Below are 13473 nucleotides of genomic sequence, written 5' to 3'. Positions count from 1 at the left end.
GTGTGTGTGTGTGTGTGTGCGCACACGCGCAATGTGCTCTATATAACAGATGCTTGAAACCCTTGTTGACCCCTTCTCCTCCCTAGGGAAATGAGAAGCAATTTCATATTTATGTCAGGACCTATCAGTTTGCACAGACCGTTGGTGATTCCCAACATCACATCTTATTAAGAATTAAACTGATGATTATTTACCTTCCCTAGGAACTGCCTGCATTGTTGAGTATGAAAAAAAACCCCAAACTTTAAAGTATGTTGCCCTCAGGGAAGGATTAATACGTTAATATGTGATTAAACTTTGAAGTTCTCCTGAAATCTACCACGCCTATTTTTATATGCCCCCAAACTTGCATTTAAAAGCAAAGCTGATTTTTTCCTAAATACCAAACATATATAGGCTTTCGATAGCATCATATCAGAAATAGTTGGGATGGAGCAGAATTTTATTTGATCCACATTTTTCACAGAACTGGCCTAATTTGTCCCCCTGGGACTACTACAAAGAACAGAATGTTCATATCCCTTGGATTTCATACATCTCTGAATTTTGTGATAGTTTTCAGCTCAAAAAATAATAATAATGAAGTATGTATTTAAAAGTATATACTTTAGGATAAAATACATACCGGTAGTTATATACCTATTTGGTGATAATTAATTTTGAGTTTAATTTTTTTTAAAAGAATTCACATATTAATACAGGAATGGAGTAGAATAGATTTTTGAATTAAAGTCTGGGTTACTGCTTACATGGCAAAGAAAGTAGACGGAAATAACTAGTAATATGCATAAAAGTAAATAAAACTTGATTCTTGTACTATTTCACAATCGAAACAAAATACAAAGATAAGCATGCCAAACACGTTTAAACATGAGTTAGAATTATGTATCAACTATTTATCAGCATCTGTTATGTAAAATAGTAAAAGAAAAGAAAAATGTATGTAAAATGTCAGTTACTAAGATGTGGTATTGTGGTAGGTGAATTATACTTTGGGAATTGCAGTTAAAGGCATAAAAAGGATCGGGAGGGGGGCGAGACGAAAGAAAGGGCGCGGTTGGAGTGTTTGGAAGAGGACAGAGTTTAGTTTAATTTCAATTCTGAGTTGAGTTCAACGAAACAAGTTTAGCTGCTATTCCCAATTAGGTCCCGTGCTGTTTTCTTTCACAGAAGCCACCGATACCCACCAGACCTAGCCGAGAAACACTGAATGAAATGGCTAAACTAAAATTGTCCTGGCAAGTGTAACAGTATTTAAATAACAGGAGCAAGCAGTGACTTTGGGAATTTCAGTTCTTATCTCGTTCCTGTGCTTGCACACTATCTCCCAAATAATTTGGAAAACCTCCTCCAAAGTGAAGAAATTATGCCACCTTCCTAATGAAAGTACTCACGCCTGGAGGTTGAATTACCTTTATCAGTATGCTGGGAGAATCTTTGATAAAGTCATACGTCACCTCCTTGCCTCTCCTGCAAAATGGGATAGTTTTGTCCTTTTATCGTGTTTTGCAGTTCCGCCAAGGATTCCTTTATGTCTTGCGGCTGTAATTAGAAAGTTGGTAAGTTCTATCATCGACACAAGGGGAGCTCTCCTCTCATGTGTCTACTCTGGTGGAATGAAAGAGCTTTAAGCATTTGTCTCTGGAATTATGGGTGTGTTGCCATAGACCAGTGTGTTAGAGTGGTTAGAGTATAGGACTAGGACCTCATACCCTCCAACATTCCTCAGATGGAAATAGGGACATTTCTCACTCCCCCCGCCAAATGACCATCCTTGACCACTCATTTTTGTCCCCCTCAGATTATTTCCTGTCAGAAAAATGGTGAGTGCCAGCACCACAACACCGAGACACAACACACACACACTTCACCACCCTGAGAAAGCCCCTTAATCCTGATTTTATTTTGTTCTTTGGTAGATTTACTAAAAGAAAAGCATAATAAAATTATTATTATTATTATTTATTTCTACCCTGCCCATCTGGCTGGGTTTCCCCAGCCACTCTGGGCGACTTCCAACAAAAGATTAAAAAAACATTAAAACATCAGTCATTCAAAACTTCCCTAAACAGGGCTGCCTTCATGTCACAAAACAATAAATAAAGTTTACAAAGGGCCAAGATTAGACGTGAATGCATAAATCATTTCCCCCCTTCAAATCAAGACTCCTTGTGCTCTTCTCCCCTGCCTGCCCAGGGCAGCCCTGGCCCTCTGCCTGCCCCTCAGAGCCAGTGCATCTTGTGGGGCTGGGCCTCGATGGTGGTGGCCTCTCCTCCCTGGCTGTCCAGTAGCTACTACAAGCTGCCCAGGGGAGGAGGCTGGCAACAGCGGTCTTGAAGAGGCAATGGGATGCTCTCTCACCTGCTCTGCTTGGGACAAGCGCCGGGTCATCCTCCCCCCCGAGCTTGGCAGTGGCAGCAGTGGCAGGAGAAATAGGGACCGTCGGAACTCCGTTTGACCGAGCTGATAAAGCTTTTCTTTGGAATTGCCTCCCGACGTGTTTAACGACCTCGAGCCTTTGATGAGGCTCCAAGGCACATCCTCCCAGCAGAGTTCCCAGCACAGGGAAGGATGAGACAGTATGAGCTACACTGTAAAGAGTTTTATTTCTAAACTATGCAGAACAGAAAAGACATCCTCTCTCTATGAAAGCAGAGAGTAACGGAACAACGAACAAAGGAACAAAGGAACAAAGGAAACAGGAAACCACTAACGTCACATCCCGTCTTCTTTCCCGTGAGATTCCAATAGTATGGAATCCCAGGAATGTAAACAGAGTCCTGTGACTCCACGCAGCTGCACAGTGATAAGAACAGAAACTAACAGGGACATACCAGGATCAAATCAGAAGCTGGGACAGTTTTTGTAATTCTGGGGCTGTCTCTGGAAAATCGGGACACTTGGAAGGTATGGGACCTGGGAGATCAGGGTTCACATCTCTGCTCAGCCATCACATGCACTTGACGTCCTTGGACCAGTCACTCACTCGCAGCCTAACTCACCTCACAAAGTTGTGTGGATAATATGAGGAGAGGGGGAAATCATGTACTCCACCTTGAGCTCCTTGAAGGAAGGGTGGGATATAATTGCAATAAATGAAAATGAACATTCATAACTTTCTGTATATTCTGCTCATTTGAAAGATCCTCTGAGTAGCTAAATATGTCCAGCTCTGGCTGGGTAATACCGCCATTTTTAAGCCTTACACCATGTTTTTGGCATGGATTAGTACCTTTCAATCCCACAACTGCCTGTAATTTGAAATCCTACCAAGGAAATCTGGTATTTTGTAGTGGCTGTTTCTCCCCCCACAGCTATTTACATGTGATGGAGGATGAAAAAGAAACAGATGTTAGATGAAAAATATGTATTTTGAGGTGCTGAGAAAGGGGCACTGGGAAGAAGCATCAGGAAGGAAGGCCTTTCTAAAAAAAGAAAGAAAAGAAACTTTTAAAAAGCCCTAAACATTGCTATCAACTCTTGTTTCTTAATGGATAATGACAGGAGTGAACATCAATAAATCACACTGAGATGGAGTTAACTCTTTATTAGTCAAAGAGGATCTACACAGGCAGTGCTTTTTTTCTAAAAAAATGTTTAGGGATACTCTCATTTTCGGGGTAAAAGGTAAAGGTAAAGGGACCCCTGACCATTAGTTCCAGTCGTGACCGACTCTGGGGTTGCGGTGCTCATCTCGCTTTACTGGCCGAGGGAGCCTGTGTACAGCTTCCGGGTCATGTGGCCAGCATGACTAAGCCGCTTCTAGCGAACCAGAGCAGTGCACGGAAACGCCGTTTACCTTCCCGCTGGAGCGGTACCTATTTATCTACTTGCACTTTGATGTGCTTTCGAACTGCTAGGTTGGCAGGAGCAGGGACCGAGCAATGGGAGCTCACCCCATCACAGGGATTCGAACCGCCGACCTTCTGATCGGCAAGTCCTAGGCTCTGTGGTTTAACCCACAGCGCTACCTGCGTCCCTTACAGTACATAGGACTGTCAAGCCTAATCTCTGTAAGGTCTAGCTCCCATGAAACAGTTGCTAAGACTAAAGGTCCTTGCCTCCCCATTGTCACCTATGTCTCTTCTCAGGGATTTCCCCCCAGCAACCAGAGATTGCACCTGCATGCCTGCCTTTGCTCATCCCCCTTCATGCCTCTTCTGGTTCTGTGAGACCAGGGGGAAGGGAAGCTTGTCACAGCAGAAGGGGGAGACACCTGTGCCTCTTCACAAGCCTGATCTAGCTCTGCCTCTTGGCCTCCCTCCTCTTCTGCTTCAGCTTCCCAGTCTGATTCTGGACTTCTCTCTGTCACAGACTCTCCCTGCTCACAAAGCCCTGTTAACCTTTCACTGCATTTATGTGGGAGAGGGTTAATAAAAGCCTATGAAACTCAACACTGGACACGCACAACCCCTTTGGCATACCTGAATGATGGACTGTGTTGCAGCTGTTTGTTTTCTGTGCTGTACAGCTTTGCCTGTAATCATAACATTCAGGTTAAAATCTGGGGCAAAAGGCATTTACTGGCCCATCATAGCTATAATTACTGACCTGCTATTTACTGTGTGTATGTCCATGTCCAACTGTTACTGTATAATTGTGAGAATCGAGAATGGTTATTAGCAGTAGCTAAACTGAAGCACAACTGGGGGGGGGGGAGGCATGGAGAAGACTGACTCATTCACCCCAACTCTGGAGTTAGAAGATTGTCCAGAAAGAAGACTCAAGTGGTCTGAGGACTTAGTCCCAAGTAAATTATGGGATTGTGGGGTTTCAGCTTTAGAGTTACAAAGTGCCCTGCACACACCCAGCCAAGGAGGACGAACGCTTACCACACCCCTAAGGTGCGCAGCACGCGTGCACGCGCGCGCGCGCACACACACACACACACACACACAGGCTTCTAGCAACTACATAGCTGGCATTAACTTTTCCAGGTTTGTGCCCCGGCAGAGCAATGGGAACATACCCCTCCTGGGTTTATATACTCTCATCTGACGGAGACTTCTCCTACACCAGTAGTTCTCTAACTTTTTCCTCTGGGCCACACTTTCAGAATAAAAAATTGCTTGCACGGCACCTTTTTTAAAAATAAATAAATAAACTGATAACAAGAACATTGGAAAACACAGCTCAGATTGTTCCCAATATCACTTGATGCTCTTACTCTCATTTTGAAAAGATATCTATCCATATTCTGAAAATAAAAAAGCACACATTTTGACGCTATGCTAGATAATATAATATAATATAATATAATATAATATAATATAATATAATATAATATAATATAATATAATATAATATAATATAAGGATGCGGGTGGCGCTGTGGTCTAAAGAAGATAATCTCCGGGTCCACGTAAGTTAACATGGAAAGAGGCGGTCCTTGTATTGTGGTCCTGAGCCATTTAAGGCTTTATAGCTCAAACCCAGCATACCAGGGGCCAGGCTTAAAACAGTTTTAAAAATTCCATCCCAAGTAATGTACTCCATCGTCTTGTTTGCTCTGTGGTCTGCTGCATCGCCCACAGCTGCCTGCCTAAATGTTTGGCAAACTGTTCATCAGAAGGCCAAAGCAGTTGGTTATTTCCTTCTGTGCGCTGCGAACCGCAAGTGCCCCACTAGAGCATGAAAGCAGACGAGTTTGCCTTGGGCCCCGGCCATGTCGTCTATGGCACGTGTTCAAGCCCGCAAGTGCTTTTTCAGGTCCCCTGTCGCAGACTCCTGGAGGAACTCCCTTCAGTTTGGAATGGAAACAAAATCACCTGATCGTTTCCTCCGCTGTGATGCATGTGGCACAGCTGTTTCCTTTCATTAGGCATGGAAGCGACTCCTTGAGAGAGGCATCTCTGCTGAAAGCTTAGGGGCAAGGGAAACGGATCCTTTAGGACAGACAAATTCCTCACTCCTACTATTTACCTCATGCCAGGGTTCTTCCTGGCAAAGAGGAGACGATGATGCTCGACAACCAGTACTTACGAGCTTTAGTCGCTGAGGTCAGTGCCACGTACATTATCAGATCGCAACCCGGCCAGAAAGGTTGCTATTTTAGAAGTCTGCCACAATTTTGTGGGAGGAATTCCAGCACATAGTGGAAACCGAGTGGCAATTGAAGTGGGCAAGAGCTCTCTGTTGCCCTAGCGCAGGGGTCAGCAAACTTTTTCAGCAGGGGGCCCGTCCATTGTCCCTCAGACCTTGTGGGGGGCCAGACTATATTTTGGAAAAATTAAATAAATGAATTCCTGTGCCCCACAAATAACCCAGAGATGCATTTTAAATAAAAGCATACATTCTACTCATGTAAAAACACGCTGATTCCCAGACTGTCTGCAGGCCAGATTTAGAAGGTGATTGGCCTGGATCCGGCCCCTGGGCCTTAGTTTGCCTACCCATGCCCTAGTGCAACAAATCCACTTTAAAAAACGAAAACAAAACAACCAATGGATATTTTGTGGTTAGGAAAGCAACAACGAAATGTACTGAGAAGTTTAGGGTGAATGAATGATTAACAGAAAGAGGTACAAACACCCCACAAATCAGGATGAACGCTGCTCCCCAAACAAATGGGAACAAATGTTCAATAAAGGCCAGAGTTCCCCTGTGTACACATCATATATTTAAAGTGCATGACTTTCCCCAAGGAATCCTGGGAGTCAGAGGCAGGAGGGTGCCCCCAAGATTGAGGGGGGCTGGCGTGATGTCACGTGTTGCACGCTGCGCCTGTGTGATGTCACATGACGAGTGACGCATGCATGATGTTGTGTCAGCTTGAGGAGCCGGCCGATGAAACTGCAATGCGTGTGACACACTGTAACATTGTGCGACGTTGTGTACGCGCAATGCATGCTGGGGCCCCTCAACACTGAGGGTGGGCGATCCCTCTCCAACAATGATTGAGGGGCCCGAAGACACTTCACATGCAGAATTGTGATTTTATGTTGTGAACCCTGAGATCTGCAGGTACAGGGCAGCATATGAATTTAACAACAACAACAACAACAACAACAACAACAACAACAACAACAATAGAGTTGGTGCACCTGTGGTAATGTACGCCTCAGAGACCTACAATTCCCAGCTTCCTTAACAAATTACAGTTCCCATGATTTATTTGTATGTGTGTACAGTGGTACCTCAGGTCCCATACGCTTCAGGTTACATACGCATCAGGTTACAGATTCCGCTAACCCAGAAATAGTACCTTGGGTTAAGAACTTTGCTTCAGGATGAGAACAGAAATCATGGGGTGGTGGCACAGCGGCAGTGGGAGGCCCCATTAGCTAAAGTAGTGCTTCAGGTTAAGAACAGTTTCAGGTTAAGAATGGACCTCCGGAACTAATTAAGTACTTAACCCAAGGTACCACTGTATTTTAAATATCTGGTATGAATGCAGCCATAGCTGAACTTCCATGTAATCTTTGTGCAAGCAGATCAGGGGGAATGTTTGATAAACAATGTGTCTGGAGGACCTATGAATAGGCAAAAGATTCCAAGTCTTTTTGAAGCAGTCTCTGAAAAGGGGACGGACCACTGGAAAAAGTTGTTCATAATATGTTTCCCCCCTTTCAGCTCATTTCTACCACACCACTGCATTTTCTTTGTGAAACCAGCATAATGTTTAGGGAGCATGTTGAGTTGTCGCTGGCCCTGTTTGCCATGCCCTAGGCTCTCACTTGCTGGCATAGCAAATCTCAGGATTGGACGGCTGGTGGAAGAGGATTTTGTTTAAAATAAATTTGGTCCACGATGAATGAAAACAATGGTCCTGTCAGGAAGTAGAAAGCGAGAACCCATCTAAGCAGAGTGGAAACTGCCTGTTTTTTTACTTTCTGCCCAGTGAAAGACAGCTTTCCCCAGCTGCTCTGTGTTTTTGAACTTGCAGAGTACATCAACAGAAGCTTAGTAATGCAGGAAAGGATGAATATATCATTACGGTGGGGTCAGTAAATCCACCGCTGGAAGAAAAAGCAAATGGTGATCATACGAAAGCAGCATAAACTATCAAATGGCGGCTCTGGATTACATGGGAAGCCATAAAGTAGAGAGAGACAGAGAGAGAGAGAGAGAGAGAGCGCGCGCGCGTAAATGTTTTATAATGCAGCCTTTTGGGTGTGTTTTTTTATAATAAAAAAACCTTTATTTTAAAAAGGCTATTCTTGGATTTTCATGTAGTAGGTTTTGGAATGCAATACAATCCCAACTGGAATGAAAATTATATTTCAGAGGCCAGATGCTAACATAAGTGGTACATTGTAGCTTTCCAGTCTGTCTTGACGCTAGGTTTAAACCAGTTTTTAGAACACAGTGATCATATGTGTTCTAACTGTACATATTAAGTAGATATAATCAGTATTTTAATGCAATGTCTCCTGGTCATTATATAAAAAAAATAAAAAATGTATTTGAAAAGTGTGCATGCACACGAAAGCTTATACCATGAACAAACTTAGTTGGTCTCTAAGGTGCTATTGGACATTTTTATTATTTTTATATATATTTTGAATGTGTCAGACCAACACGGCTACCTACCTGAATCTGGTTATTGTAGTGCATCAAGTTGTACTTTGCTCTAGACTGACCAAAGGTGTTCAGCCTCCTTTTCTATGAATTAAAGAAAAGGCATTTTGCAAATATACAAAATTATAACATATACATTATCTGACATACAGGGCATTTTTTGTTCAAATTTATTTATTTAACTTCAAAAACTGCAATCGGATTAATGTATGGCATTTAACTACACTAGTGTTCAGAGCTCAGGCAATAGGGCATATGCACTTTTTGCTTCTTTAAAGCATTTTTCACACTGCCAAATGTAAAAAACCTATTAACATCAGCTGCATTCCCAAAGGGATTTACAAACTTGGAGTGTAGGTTTACAGGTGCTCTGAGATATTCTTCTGCCATCTGTCAAAATTGGCCACCTCCAGTCATACTACTGCCAGATATATTCCCCTTGTGTTGTTCTGATTTGTAGAATGTGGATGAGCTCATAATACAAGCTTGGAACAACCTCTTTCATAGGACTCTGGTTTCCATGCAGAAACCAGCCATCATCTGGGAATCAGAATTGAAAGAGCTTCTTTTCTTGGCTCCTTTTGCCATCGTTTTGTGGACAAGATCTTCCTAAGCACTTGGTACACATTCTGGCTACTTGGTGCCTTTTATTTTGCTTCTTATGCAACAATCTTTTCTAAATCCAGGTCTATAGACTGATTCTCCCTTCCTTGTATATCTATAGGTAAAGGTAAAGGGACCCCTGACCATTAGGTACAGTCGTGACCGACTCTTGGGTTGCGGCGCTCATCTCGCTTTATGGGCCGAGGGAGCCAGCGTACAGCTTCCGGGTCATGTGGCCAGCATGACTAAGCCACTTTTGGCGAACCAGAGCAGCGCACGGAAACGCCATTTACCTTCCCGCCGGAGCGGTACCTATTTATCTACTTGCACTTTGATGTGCCTTCGAACTGCTAGGTGGGCAGGAGCAGGGACTGAGCAACGGGAGCTCACCCCATCGCGGGGATTCGAACTGCTGACCTTCTGATCGGCAAGTCCTAGGCTCTGTGGTTTAACCCACAGCACCACCTGCATCCCTTTGTGTATCTATAGATGGGAGCATATTGCCCATTCTGCTAGAGGAGGGGATGTCCAACAGGTCGATCTACTGGTAGATCCCCGGGAGGTTTTGGTCGATTGCGGTCGATTGCTGGCTCCCTTTCCTTAGCGTTGGAAAAAGAGAATGTGGCCCCACCCTCTGGCCCCGCCCTCCATTGTTGCACGATCTGCAGAACGGAAGATGGAGCTTACTCAGTGAGGCTGTTTGTTTTACCCAGCAGTCTGTTAATGAGTGGCTGTTCCTCTTTCTCTTTCAAAACCCATAAAAATGGGACTTTCCTCCTCTCTAAAAAAAAGCTCAAGAACTACTTTGACCTGAAGTAGATCGCAGGAGTTGGCCACCCCTGTGCTAGAGCAAAGAGACCTTGGATTCAGCATCCAGCAGGAACCACTCATGTTAGCTGGCTGGTGGCAATTCACCATCTTCTGTATGTCATGTCATAATAGAGGTCTTGATTGCTGCTGCTAGAGCCACGGTGGAGAGCTAGCATGACCCTGGCCCATTCCGCTTGGACTACTGCAATGCACTCTACGTGGGGCTACCTTTGAAGGTGACCCGGAAACTACAACTAATCCAGAATGCGGCAGCTAGACTGGTGACTGGGGGCGGCCACCGAGACCACATAACACTGGTCTTGAAAAACCTACATTGGCTCCCAGTACATTTCCAAGCACAATTCAAAATGGTGGTGTTGACCTTTAAAGCCCTAAATGGCCTCGCCCCAGTATATCTGAAGGAGCGTCTCCAACCCCATCGTTCTGCCCAGACACTGAGGTCCAGCACCGAGGGCCTTCTGGCGGTTCCCTCACTGCGAGAAGCCCAGTTACAGGGAACCAGGCAGAGGGCATTCTCATTAGTGGTGCCCGCCCTGTGGAATGCCCTCCCACCAGATGTCAAGGAAATAAACAACTATCTGACTTTTAGAAGACATCTGAAGGCAGCCCTGTTTAGGTAAGTTTTTAAAGTTTGATCTTTTATTGCCATTATTATTATCATGTTGGGAGCTGCCCAGAGTAGCTGGGGAAACCTAGCCAGATGGTTGGGGTATAAATAATAATAATAATAGTAATAATAATTCAATTTTAGTCAGTCGCTGCATCATTTTTAAAGTTACATATCCTTAAAACACAGATCGTTAACTAGGGTTGCCATATTTTGAAGAGCAAAAAAGGAGGACTTCTACATTTGCCAACTTCTACTTTTAACTATGGATTGCTATGGTGACTCTACCCATGAAAAAGAGGATGTGTCCTGGAAAAAGTTGACATATGGCAACTCTAGATCTTAATCCTGAGAACCTTGAACAATAAGAACCTTGTGGAGGAACTTTATTTATCCATAAAGAGTCTCCATACAAAGATAAAAAAGAAGAATTAAACCAGGAGAGCTCAAATTGGTAGGAGTGGGGAGAAGGAAAAGATAGATTGCATGCACACAGCCATTTCCTCTGGAACTGGCATCAATTCATTACCTCAGTTATTATGAAAAACCCAGGTGACAACATTGCCAAACTGATGGAATCCAGTGTTTTTGCCATAAAATCCTACCACATTTTTATTGCCTGGTTTGCGGTGAGAATAGTGATGCCAGCCTCTCCAGTTTGGACTGCTAAAGTGCTATGAATTTGATTTTTCTTTCAGTTGTGCATTGCCTTTTTGCATTACTGTAATCTAAGGTGGTTTTATATATGACACAAAGAAATGACAAAATATGCAACGGATTACATTGACATCCTGTAACGATTTAAAATATGGCTAAAAACAAGCAACAGCGTTGAAGAATTCATTTCTCATGAATTATTTGGCTGGTTTTAACCCTAGCAGTGCATTCTGAGTTTTTTTGATGTGACTAGCACCACAATGGCGCATATAGTGGATTTTCCATTCATTGAATTCTTTCATCCTCTAATCCGTAGGCCTGCTAACTTTTCTCTTTTGTGTGATCTCCAAACTATACAGATCTTATTTGGGTTGCTTTCTTCATTTTCAGCTTTATGCCAGATGTTCAGCGTCTCCTATACTTCTCCACCAACAGTAATCCACATCTTCTTGAATTATTCTTCCAGACTGAGGCATTTTACTACATTTGCCAAAAGAGCTAGCGGTTCTTTGTAGAGGCATATGTGTCACAGATTTATTTATTTCATAAAATTTATACACTGCTTGATTGAAAACAAACAACTCAACAACTCTCAGGGCCATTCACAAAAGAGATAAAACAATATAAGGTACTTTTTAAAAAGGTACTTAAAGTATCTTGGATACATGAATAGCTTCCTTTATAAGGAACTCTTCCTTCTATTTCTTTATTGTAATACGCTTCTCTCGTCATGCATTCTGATTTAAAGAAAACCAGCGTGTATTATTCTTGGAGCCACTGTGATTTTGTAGGTGGTGAAGTTTTTGTTCTTTCTCTCTTTCCTCAAACTAAGCAAATCAAACTCGGTTAGCTTGAGTTTATGATACATGCTAACTTTCAGAAGGTGGCTAAACTTTGTTCATATGGATTCTGTCAGCGGTTTCCGCTCATTAAGATAGTTTTCTCAAACGTCCCTTCAAATGAAGGATACCTAGCCAGTGAGTCAGAACTTTGCCATATTTGGCCTTTTCCATTTATTTTCTCTCACCAGCGGCTGACTGCATCTTATTCAGACCGCACAAATGTTAAAAATTTTGATCAAGGGAACACAGACTGAAATGTGACTCATCCCGGAAGTCTGGGGTTTGGTTTTGCTGATGTCATTTTCCAGTCCCAGATCCCAAACAGTTGTAATCGACAAGTCAGACAATAATTCTGGTTCTATGAAGCTAAAAAAACCTTGTAAAAAATGATTGGGGAGGGGCGTTTTCAGTGAGGGAGCTGCCGAATTTTACCTTTCACCCCCTCCCTGCCAAATTCCTCTCTCTGTAGCTAACTTATACCGTATAATTACTTGAGATCTTGGGACAGCTTGCTATTCTACATAGGACCAAACACCGAGGAGGAAAAATAGGCTGGTTCAGAACAGCTCCACAGTTTGTAAATTTAGTCAGGGGCTTCTATTTTATTGGAGTGCAGGGTTAGCTTTGGGCAAGGGCTTAATTTGAACCAGGAGTGGCAACTCATCCTTTGAAGAAGTGAAGTCATGATGAAAAAGAGACCTTTACTCAGTGCTTTTTTGGGGGGGTGGGAGGGAGAAAAGGTGCTGGAATTCACCACAAACAAACTTTTGTATTAGTAGTACAGGTGACTCCCCATTGACATGGGGGTTCTGTTCTGGGCCCCTGTAAGTGAAATCACATATAATGGGGAGCACTCTTTGTCTAGCTCCTTCCCTTTGACCTTACCGCCTTGGGTGACTTCCAAAAACCCGTCCCAAACCCAAACCCCAAATTCCCATGGTGATCGGCAAATGGTAACGGGGGGCAGGATCGTGAAATCTGGAAGCCCCTAGTCATGAACCGGCAGTAGATACAGATTCAGTTGTTCTGACTCAAGGAACAAGGCAGTTGAACAGCTCAGCAGCTGTATCCATGACTGAGAAGCCCTTTTCAGAATCCACTCTGCTCACCCCGAAAATGGGGAGGGGCCAGAAAAGGTACCCTTAACATAGTCTGCCTCCCTTTCCCCCTGACTGGATTACCGCGCCCAGTGGGGTCACCACCCAGCGGTCGTAAAAACGTGCTAAGAGGAAGGCATGCTTGGCAGATCCACACTGTGATGAGCTCCTGCTGGGAAACTAATGTCCCCATTCTGGAAGGATGTGTGGATCCAGAATTGGCCTCCACAGTCACTTACGGACTCATTGTTAAAACCGTGTTTATGGAAGACAATCTTACTCGGCTGCGCGTGATCGCCAAAGAAGAAGAATGGGGA

At 43.5% G+C, this 13473-nt stretch overlaps 1 long non-coding RNA gene across 2 annotated transcripts; it reads right to left on the bottom strand.

Moving 5' to 3' along the window:
- Positions 1–424: 424 nt before the first annotated feature.
- LOC310691160 lies at positions 425–9898 on the bottom strand. 2 transcript variants are annotated; one of them, XR_014518360.1, is made up of 5 exons: positions 9832–9898; positions 8532–8603; positions 4425–4477; positions 1413–1542; positions 425–562 (listed from the first exon to the last, which is right to left on the bottom strand). It is a non-coding gene; the product is annotated as an uncharacterized lncRNA (long non-coding RNA). The 2 variants fall into 2 exon arrangements; XR_014518361.1 differs by lacking the exon at positions 9832–9898 and adding an exon at positions 8866–9150.
- Positions 9899–13473: the final 3575 nt, after the last annotated feature.

Source organism: Podarcis liolepis, assembly GCF_965112155.1.
Source record: "Podarcis liolepis genome assembly, chromosome: 1".
NCBI classification, from domain to species: Eukaryota; Metazoa; Chordata; class Lepidosauria; order Squamata; family Lacertidae; genus Podarcis; species Podarcis liolepis.
This window is presented reverse-complemented; position numbering and strand designations above follow the sequence as displayed.